We start from the raw sequence: 11,748 nt of genomic DNA, 5'->3' as shown, positions 1-11,748 counted from the left end.
CAATCATTGCTGTATTGATAACTTTGAATAGAACTATGTTGGGCTAGTGTCAAACTATACCAATTGGTGCACAAAGTGCTCCGATGATCTCAAGTCTAAGGATCACATGCACTACCATTCGTTAGAGGATTTATTCTATAGACACTAGGGTTACCATCCATATGGAATCCTCTGGTGGGTCTGTCCAGTGAACTTGCCTCTAGCAAGCACCCATGTGTTACACCAGTTGTCGACAAACAACCTTAACAAGTAAGATCAGTCACTGCCTTTCGACATGGTCATTCAATACTATGATAGTCTTACCATATTATCTATGTCCTTGGTCAGAATAATATTGGGGCTACGGACATTTTTAGAATGGCCACCATATGTGATCATAGGGTTCTCACTATCAAGATTTGAAACACTTGATGCCCTCATCACGGTTCTACCATCTTAAAGACATATATCATTACATACACGGTATAGAAGAATATGTCTTTTATTGATAAATAAACATTTATTACAGAATCAATTTTACAATAATTGATTAGCTCTAGGGCACCTACTCTAACAATCTCCCACTTGCACTATAGCCAATCATTCATGTATTTAATACCGAATGACCTTAACTATTTTTCATGCTTCTACTGTGACAGAGGCTTCATCAATGGATCGACAAGATTGTCATCAGTATGCACTTTACTAATCTGTACATCTTTCCTCTCAACCATTTCTCTGATGAGATGAAAATGTCTAAGTATGCGTTTGGACTTTTGGTGAGACCATGGTTCCTTTGCTTAAGCTATTGCTCTATTGTTATCGCAATAGACATCTATTGGATCAACAATCATGGAGACCACACCAAGTTCGATGATGAATTTCTTAATCCAAATTGCCTCGTTGGCCACATCGAATAATGCGATATACTCAAACTCCATTGTAGAGTCTGCTACAGTGGTTTGCTTGGAGCTCTTCCAACTCACTGCACCCCTATTGAGACAAAATACAAACCCGGATTGTGAGCGATAATCATCTTTATTTGTTTGAAAACTAGCATCATTGTATCCTCTTATAATTAGCTCATCTTCCCCTCCATAAATTAAGAATATGTCCTTAGTCATTTTCAAGGTACTTAAGAATGTTCTTAATAGCTATCCAGTACGCTTACCTGGATCTGAATGATATCTACTACAAGTGCTTAATGTACATGAGACATCGATTCGAGTACATAACATGGCATACATGATGGATCCAAATTCTGACACATATAAGATCCTCTTCATTCTATCTCTCTCATCATGTGTTTTAGGACACATATCCTTAGAGAGGAAGACACCATGTGACATTGGAAGAAATCTCTTCTTGGATTCTTCCATACTAAATCTTTTTAATACCTTGTCTATATACGTACTTTGATTTAGGTCAAGCAATCTACGCGATCTATCACTATAGATCTTTATTCCGAGGATATAGGCTGCTTCTCCTAAGTCTTTCATGGAGAAGCACTTGGATAACCAAGTCTTTACCGACTGCAAGTTTGGTATATCAATCCCGATCAAAAGTATGTCATCGACATACAACACCAAGAATGCCATTGTGCTCCCACTTACTTTCTTGTAAACACAGGGCTATCTTTGTTCTTAATGAAACTGAATACTTTTACGGCTTCATCAAAATGAATGTTCCAACTCCTTGAAGCTTGCTTGAGTCTATAAATGGACCTCTGTAACTTGCATATCTTATCAGCTTGTTCATCAAGAAAGAAACCATCGGGTTGTGTCATATACACATCCTCTTCAAGGTTTATGTTCAGCAAAGCTGTTTTGACATCCATCTGCTAAATCTCATAGTCGTGATATGCAGCAATCATAAGCATAATCCGGATGGACTTAATCATGGCAACTGGCAAAAAGGTTTCTTCATAGTCAATACCGTGAATTTGTTTGAAACCTTTGGCACCAGTCGTGCCTTATAGGTTTGCACATTGCCATCCATGTCAGTCTTCTTCTTGAAAACCCATTTTACCCTTTCAAGTGGATCTGCCAGAGACCATACTTGCTTTTGGTACAAGGAGTCCGTCTCAAATTTCATGGCTTCAAGCCATTTAATGAAATCTGGATCCGATATAGCGTCTTTGTAGGTTTTGGGTTCATTGTCTTGGTAGACTAGAATGTCACCGTGTTGAGTTATGAGAAAACCATATCTCTCGGGCTCACGATGTCTTCTTCCAAACCTACATAGCTCATGTGCTACTTGAGGAGGTTTACTTTGATCCACAAATTATGGGGTAACCTCCTCATGATGTTCAACCATTTCTTGTGGCATATCTTCCTGTCTTTCGTCTAATGTATCTTGTAGTTCTAGAACTTCATCGAGTTCTACTTTTCTCCCACTAGTACTTCTTAAGAAAAATTCTTTTTCTAAGAAGACACCAGTACGAGTAACAAAGATTTTGCGCTCTTCTGGGTGGTAGAAATAATATCCTTTTGTCTCCTTAGGATACCTTACAAATATACATTTGTTAGATTTCGAGTCTAGCTTGTTCGAAGTCAATTTCTTCACAACCCCAAATCCTTAGATAAGACAAGTTGGGTTTTCGCCCACTTCATAATTCATATGGAGTATTATCTATAGACTTTGATGGCACATGGTTCAGTACGTGAGTCGCAGTCTCTAGGGCATACATCACTATGGATAATACCTAATGGTTCAGTGGCCCTTCCACTTTGTCTTGTAAAAGGTGACTTGGTCATCTTGCCTAAAAGGCATGACTCGCATACCTCAAATGATTGAAAGTCAAAAGGGTCCAAAACTCTATCCCTTCGAAGTTTTGCAAAGCAAGTCTGATTAACATGACCTAATCTACAATGCCAGAGTTACGTTTGGATTTGATCGTTATGTTTAGCTTTCTTAGTTTTTGTTAGTAAATGACCCATTTCCACAACGGAAAACAAAAACATAAACAACATGGATCATTCCTTAGAACCAAGATCCGGGTACAAATTTACAGTTTATACAATATATATTAAATCTGTAGAAAAATTAGTTCAAGGTTTAAGAAATCATACGCACGTTTGGAGGCTCCTCCAAGTTGTCTCTGAATGTATTTTGCTACCAACCCAAGTGTAGGATCGAACCGACGTAGTCCACATAAAGATAATCGCAAGGAACTAAAAAGGGATTTGCTAGATCGTCTTTAGTCTTAAGAAACAAAGAAGAAGATGAAGAATATTTTGATTTTCAATCAGAACCCAAAACTGGCGTGTGAGAGTGAAAAATGGTTGTGTGTTTTCTTTCTTTCAATGAATGAATGAAATGAATTTCTTAACTTGTTTCTCAATTAAACTTTTGTTTAAATAGTCAAGTTTAATTGCCTTATTCCCATATGGAATAGGCTTGGGCTCCAACCCAAACACCCCTTGTTTCCAAACACTCCCAATTAGATATTTATTTTAATTCATCATTATCTCAATTAAAATCAATTAATATATATTTAATATATATATTAACATTTAACAATAATGATGATTTATTTAAATATATGCGAGCACATATTTAAACGTAATTTCATTTATTTAATTTTTCTAACAAATTAAATAAAGGCTACGACCTTAGCAAATTTAATTGCACTGTGAAATTACCAAAATACCCTTTTGCCTAAAAAGACGAAAACGCCTTTCTAACTTCCTGACTCTTAAATTATCTTCTATATGTGTGACCCATAGGCTCCTCATCATACTGACAGTGTATAGTATCGCGATTAAGACCAATTAATCCTCTCACTATACACAGACCAAGATTGGCCCCTAGCAAGGCATCATAGTCACCCAATAGATTCAGATTCAGCAAAGTAGCTACCTGTCAACGATATGGTTACCGTACAAAACGATCATTTCATCATACGTTATCTCGACAAGACGAAGGCATAGAAATACTGTCAACCTCCAGTTACTCACGATATTATGTATTGAGTTACTGGACCAATAACCTGTATTATAAACTAGATAGAACAATAACTCAATCTCACTGTGGCCACAGTTTTAATGTCATTGCCATATACTGAATTGTGCTATGAGATAACTTCTCCCGTACCCGGGAGTGATGAATCCTCTATCTATCCACCATAGTCTTGATACACTCCTTGATGCAGCCAATCACCACCGTATTGACAGCTCTGAATAGAACCACATTAGGCTAGTATCAAACTGCACCAATCGGTGCACAAGGCGCTCCAGTGATCTCAAGTCTAAGGATCACATGCACCACCATTGATTAGAGGATTTGTTCCATAGACACTAGGGTTACCATCCATATAGAATCCTCTAGTGGGTCAGTCTAGTGAACTTGCTACGGTGTATTTGCCTACAGCAAGCACCCATGTGTTACATCAGGCTGTCACCAAACAACCTTGACAAGTGAGATCAGTCACTGCCTTTCGACAGGGTCGTTCAACACTATGATAGCCTTACCGTATTATCTGTGCCATTTCTTTAGAATAATACTGGGCCTACAGATGTTTCTAGAATGGTCACCATATGTGCTCATAGGGTTCTCACTATCAAGATTTGAAATACTTGATACCCTCGTCATGGTTCTACCATTCTAAGGACATATATCAATACATATTGCAATAATAATGATTTACGCGATATAGAATAAAATGCATTTTATTGATTAATGAATATTATTATAAAGAGTCAATTCTACAATAATTGATTGGCTTTAGGGCATCTACTCTAACAATCTCCCACTTGCACTATAGCCAATCATTCATGTATTTAATACCAAATGATCTCAAGTGTCTTTCATGCTTCTGCTACAACAGAGGCTTTGTCAGTGGATCTGTGAGATTGTCGTCAGTATCCATTTTACTAATCTGCACATCTTTCCTCTCAACTATGTCTCTGATGAGATGGAATCATCTGAGTATGTGTCTAGACTTCTAATGAGATCGTCGTTCCTTGGCTTTAGCAATTGCTCCATTGTTGTCACAATAGACGTTTACAAAATCAACAATCGTGGGAACCATACCAAGTTTAGTAATGAACTTCTTAATCTAGACTGCCTCCTTGGCCGCATCTGACAATGCAATATACTCAGCCTCTATTATAGAGTCCGCTATAGTGCTTTGCTTGGAGCTCTTCCAGCTCACTGCACCCCCATTGAGACAAAATACAAAACCTAATTGTGATCAATAATCATCCTTGTTCGTTTGGAAACTAGCGTCACTATATTCTTTTACAGTGAGCTCATCTTCCCCTTCATAAACCAAGAACATATCCTTAGTCTTCTTCAGGTACTTAAGAATATTCTTGACAGCCATCTAGTAGCGCTCACCTGGATCCGATTAATATCTACTACAAGTGCTCAAAGCACATGAGACATCAATCCGAGTACATAACATGGCATACACGATGGATCCAATTGCTAATGCATATGGGATCCTTTTATCCTATCTCTCTGATTTTGTGTTCTAGGACACAATTACTTAGAGAGATAAACACCATGTGACATCGAAAGAAATCCTTTCTTGGATTCTTCCATACTGAATCTTTTCAGTATCTTGTCAATATATGCACTCTGACTTAGGCTAAGCAACCTACGCGATTTATCGCAATAGATCATTATACCAAGGATGTAGGCTGCTTCCCCTAAGTACTTCATGGAGAAGCACTTGGATAACCAAGTCTTTACCGACTGCAAGTTCGGTATATCATTCCCGATCAGAAGTATGTCATCGACATATAACACTAGGAATACTACTGCGCTCCCACTCACTTTCTTGTAAACACAGGGCTCATCTTCATTCCAGCTCCTTGAAGCTTGCTTGAGTCCATAAATGGATCTCTGCAACTTGCATACCCTATTAGTTTGTCCATCAGGAACGAAACCATCAGGTTGTGTCATATACACATCCTCCACAAGGTTTCCATTCAGGAAAGTTGTTTTGACATCCATTTGCCAAATCTCATAGTCATGATATGCAGCAATCGCAAGCATAATCCGGATGGATTTAACCAAGGCAACCGGCAAAAAGGTTTTTTCATAGTCTATGCCATGAATTTGTTTGAAACCTTTGGCAACCAGTCGTGCTTTATAAGTATGCATGTTGTCATCCATGTTAGTCTTCTTCTTGAAGACCCATTTACACCCTATGGGTTTTACCCCTTCAGGTGGTTCCACCAGAGACCACACTTGGTTCTGGTATATGGAGTCCATCTCAGATTTCATGGCTTCAAGTCATTTAATGGAATCTGGATCTGATATAGCGTCTTTGTAGGTTCTGAGTTCATCGTCTTGGTAGACTAGTATGTCACCATGTTGAGTCACGAGATAACCGTATCTCTCAGGCTCATGGCGTACTCTCTCAGATCTACGTAGCTCTTGTGCTACCCGAGGTGGTTCACTTTGATCCACAAGTTGTGGAGTAACCTCCTCATGATGCTCAACCACTTCCTGTGGCACATCATCCCATCCTTCATCTAGTATATCTTGTGGTTCTAGAACTTCATCGAGTTCTACTTTTCTCCCACTAGTACTTCTTAGAAAATATTCCTTTTCTAGGAAGACACCAGATCAAGCAACAAAAATTTTGCACTCTTTTGGGTGGTAGAAGTAGTATCCTTTAGATACCCCACAAATATACATTTATAGGATTTTGGGCTCAACTTGTTCGAAGTTAATTTCTTAACATAAGCTTTGCAACCCCAAATCCTTAGATAAGACAAGTTGGGCTTTCGTCCACTCCATAGCTCATATAGAGTCTTATCTACAGACTTTGATGGCACACGGTTCAAAACGCGAGTCGCAATCTCTAGGGCATAACCCCAGAATGATGCAAGTAAATCACTAAAACTCATCATGGACCTAACCATGTCAAGTAAGGTCATGCTTCTTCTTTCTGACACTCCATTGTGTTAGGGTGTATAAGAAGGGGTGAGTTGTGATACTACCCCACATTCCTTCAGGTATTCTGAAAACCCTGAGTTTAAGTATTCACCTCCTTGATCTAACCGAAGAGCTTTAATAGGTTTGCCCAACATATTCTGTACTTCATTCATGAATTCCTTGAATTATCAAAGGCTTCAAATTTATATCTCATAAGGTAGACATAACCATATCTACTGAAATCATCAGTAAATGTGATGAAGTATGAATATCCACCTCTGGCCTCAACTGTTAGTGGACCACATACATCACTATGGATGATGCCTAACAGCTTAGTAGCCCTTTCACCTTGTCCTGTGAAAGGAGACCTGGTCATCTTGCCTAAAAGGCATGACTCGCACACATCAAATGATTGAAAGTCAAAAGGGTCCAAAACTCTATCCCTTTGAAGTTTTGCAATGCGAGTCTTATTAACATGACACAATCTACAATGCCAGAGATATGTTTGGTTTTGATCGCTATGTTTAGCTTTCTTGGTTTCAATATTGAGAATATCTTTATTGTTTAAATCAAGAACATATAATCCATTATATAACCTTGCAATTCCAAATAGAATACCATTCAAACTAAAGGACAACAATCCATTAGATATCTCAAAATGATACCCCATATTATCCAAAACGGATACTGAAATAATATTTCTAGAAATAGAAGGTACGTGATAACAGTTATGTAGTTCCAACAATAAGCCCGTAGGCAAAGATAAACAATAAGTCCCTACAGCTAATGCAGCCACATGTGCTCCATTTCCAACTCGTAGGTCCACCTCTCCCTTGGCGAGCACTCTACTCTGCCTTAGTCCCTGCACATCAGTACAAATGTGAGTACCACATCCTGTGTCCATGACCCAAGATGTTGAGGGAGAGAAGTTAATCTCAATCATGAAAGTACCTGAAGTCGTAGCCTCTGACTTCTTCTTACTTGCGAGGAAAGCCTTGCAGTGTTTCCTCCAGTGGCCAGGCTTGCCACAAAAGAAGCAGACTACCTTGCCCTTTCCTATGCCACTCTCAGGCCCAAGAGCAACCTGTCCTTTGGGCTTAGGCTTGGGTTTGGCCTTGGCCTTACCCTTGCCGTTACCCTTTGCTTTACTGGCAGCAACCAGTAAAACAGGCTTGGACTTTTTCAAGTCCTGCTCTGCAGTCCTCAGCATGTTCAGAAGTTCTGACAGGGTTTTCTCCATCGTGTTCATATTGAAATTCATTATGAACGGAGCATAAGAGTCAGGCAAGGATTGCAGAATTAAATCCATTTGTAATTCTGCATCCAAGCCACATCCCAAAGTCTCAAGCCTCTCTATGTGCTCGATCATCTTGAGCACATGAGGACCAACTTGGGCACCCTCAGTCAGACGACTCCCAAACAGTGCTTTCGACACCTTGTACCTCTCATGTCGAGCATTTGTTTCGTAAAGCTCCTTGAGGTGTAGAATTATGGAAGAAGCATCCATATTCTCATGCTGCTTTTGCAGCATAGGTGTCATCGATGCTAACATCAAGCATTGTACGCTATCAGCATCATCAAGGAACTTTTGATAAGTATCCTTAACTTCCTGAGTGGCATCAGGATCAGGCTCAGCCATGTATGGCTTTTCAAGGATATACAATTTCTTTTCTAACTTAAGTATAATCCGAAGATTACGATACCAGTCTGAGAAATTGGATCCATCCAACCTGTTTTCTTTCTTGATTATCGATCGCAGGTTCATAATGCTCATTTTGGTGAATCTACAATTGTAGAAAAATAAAGTCATTATAAAGTTCATTATTATTTAATATGGTCTTTTATTAAATGATGCTCCCACTATTTTACTCAAGTCAATAGCCCTTACTATTAACTCGGGAAAGCCCGTTGACTTTCCTAGTGGACTGAGATCCCATCCGGCCCATTGCAAACCTTCGCTTTGGTGAACAAGCCAAAATGAGTTGATCAGGTAGGCCAACAAACTTAATCCATACCAGTTGATAGCTCCTACTATCAACCTCAAATGTGAAAAAGCCAACAAGCCAATCACACAATCCAATGGCTCCAACCATTGTCCTCAAGTGTGATTCTCAGTATCAGTAAAGTAGACACTACATGTCACCACGTACACACAATATGTGTACTTCTCTACTATGCCTATGACATGTTTATCAAACTTCGCTTTGACAAACAAGCAAAACCGTCATTTTAAGTCGACCCATCACCATTAAGGAAAACTCTAATGCATTTTAACCTCTCACTAGTAGAAGTGTACCCTTCGCTTTGGCAAACAAGGTTTCGACGAACAATGGTTTGATTAAAACCATGGTGATGGAAGTCTCACGTGACTTAATATCCTTTAATTGAGGGTTTGTTATTTAATGTCTCACTAGATTATTATCTTTGTTAGAATGACATTGTTTGACATGTTATTCAACATTCAACCTTAGCATGCATTCTAAACACAACATTAAAACGTGCTAGTACATGGCCCAACTAAAACCGATTTCCTCGAGCCTAGAGGAATTGGTGGGTCACCTAGGGGTCCTGTAATAAACATCTTGAGTCTTTAAGTATAGTTGCCTCGTCCTTTGCTCCGTCTTTAAGTACATTACAAATACATCATTCTAAATTTACAATAAGAATAATTATACAAAATTCTTTACATCAATAAATTTAGAAACCTCGATTTACATTCGAGGGGAATGAGATGAGAAGAGAGTGTACATTGAGAAGAGGAGAAAGGCAGGACACGCAGGCCCTATTTAATAAATTATACAACCATACATACCCAAAAATATTTTAAAACATTCACCATAGGTCTAAGGCTCATGAACCGGGCACCATGCAATATACAAACAAGTACATAGCATACATTTAAAAAACAATCAATTTTTGAATCGGGTGGGTTATTTATTAATTACCCTCTTAAATGTGTAGAATGATCATTGGCTTTATAGGTTATTAAAACTGTAGTTCGGTCCCTTCGCAAAAAACACAAAATTGGGGCAGCAGCCACATCGCCGCGGCGAAAATTTCCAGGGAGCACGTTGCCGAAACCTGGAAATCCCCAATATGAACAGTTCAAGTTTTTTGCAGTTTTTGTGTAATAACACGAATCCAAATCAAATCAAATGCACACACGTTCAACCAGGACATCAACTAACCAATATAACATCCATCAACACATTATTAAACCAATTTATCATTTGAATCATTCATCCATAAGCAGATTCTTCAGATTTTGCAGATTTCTCAAAAATAACATGTTATCAACCAAATACATGTTATAGTTCATTATATAAACTATAAAAAATTGATACCTGAGGCTCTGATACCACTGTTAGTAAACGAACCATTTGCGTAGCGGAAAACAAAAACATAAACAACATGGATTGTTCCTTAGAACCAAGATCCGGGTACAAATTTACAGCTTATACAATATATATTAAATCTGCAGAAAAATCGGTTCATGGTTTAAGAAATCATACGCACATTTGGAGGCTTCTCCAAGTTGTCTCTGAACGTATTTTGCTACCGACCCAAGTGTAGGATCGAATCGACGTGGTCCACACGAAGATAATCGCAAGGAACTAAAGAGGGATTTGCTAGATCCTCTTTAGTCTTAAGAAACAAAGAAGAAGAATGAAGAATATTTTGATTTTCAATCAGAACGCAAAATTGGCGTGTGAGAGTGAAAAAGGGCTATGTGTTTTCTTTCTTTCAATGAATGAATGAAATGAATTTCTTAACTTGTTTCTCAATTAAACTTTTGTTTAAATAGTCAAGTTTAATTGCCCTATTCCCATATGGAATAGGTTTGGGCTCCAACCCAAAAATCCCTTGTTTCCAAACACTCCCAATTGGATATTTATTTTAATTCATCATTATCTCAATTAAAAATCAATTAATATATATTTAATATATATATATTAACATTTAACAATAATGATGATTTATTTAAATATATGCGAACACATATTTAAACGTAATTTCACTTATTTAATTTTTCTAACAAATTAAATAAAGGCTACGACCTCAGCAAATTTAATTGCACTATGAAATTACCAAAATACCCTTTTGCCCAAAAAGACGAAAACGCCATTCTAACTTCCTGGCTCTTAAATTATCTTCTATATGTGTGACCCATAGACTCCTCATCATACCGGCAGTGTATAGTATCGCGATTAACACCAATTAATCCTCTCACTATACACAGACTAAGATTGGCCCCTAGCAAGGCATCATAGTCACCCGATAGATTCGGATTCAGCAAAGTAGCTACCTGTCAACGATATGGTTACCGTACAAAACGATTATTTCATCATATGTTATCTCGACGAGACGAAGGCATAGAAATACTGTCAACCTCCGGTTACTCACGATATTATATTCAGTTACTATACCAATGACCTGTATTATAAACTAGATAGAACAACAACTCAATCCCACTGTGGCATTGCCATATACTGAATTGCGCCGTGAGATAACTTCTCCCGTATCCGGGAGTGATGAATCCTCTATTTATCCACCATAGTCTTGATACACTCCTTGATGCAGCCAATCACCCCCGTATTGATAGCTCTGAATAGAACTGTATTAGGCTAGTGTCAAACTGCACCAATTGGTGCACAAGGTGCTCCGGTGATCTCAAGTCTAAGGATCACATGCACCACCATTCATTAGAGGATTTGTTCCATAGACACTAGGGTTACCATCCATATGGAATCCTCTAGTGGGTCAATCTAGTAAACTTGCTGCAGTGTATTCGCCTACAGCAAGCACCCATGTGTTGCACCAGGCTGTCACCAAACAACCTTTACCAGTGAGATCAGTCACTACCTTTCGACAGGGTCG

Source organism: Pistacia vera, unplaced genomic scaffold (assembly GCF_008641045.1).
Source record: "Pistacia vera cultivar Batoury unplaced genomic scaffold, PisVer_v2 Contig944, whole genome shotgun sequence".
NCBI lineage: Eukaryota > Viridiplantae > Streptophyta > Magnoliopsida > Sapindales > Anacardiaceae > Pistacia > Pistacia vera.
Note: the sequence above shows the minus strand (reverse complement) of the source record.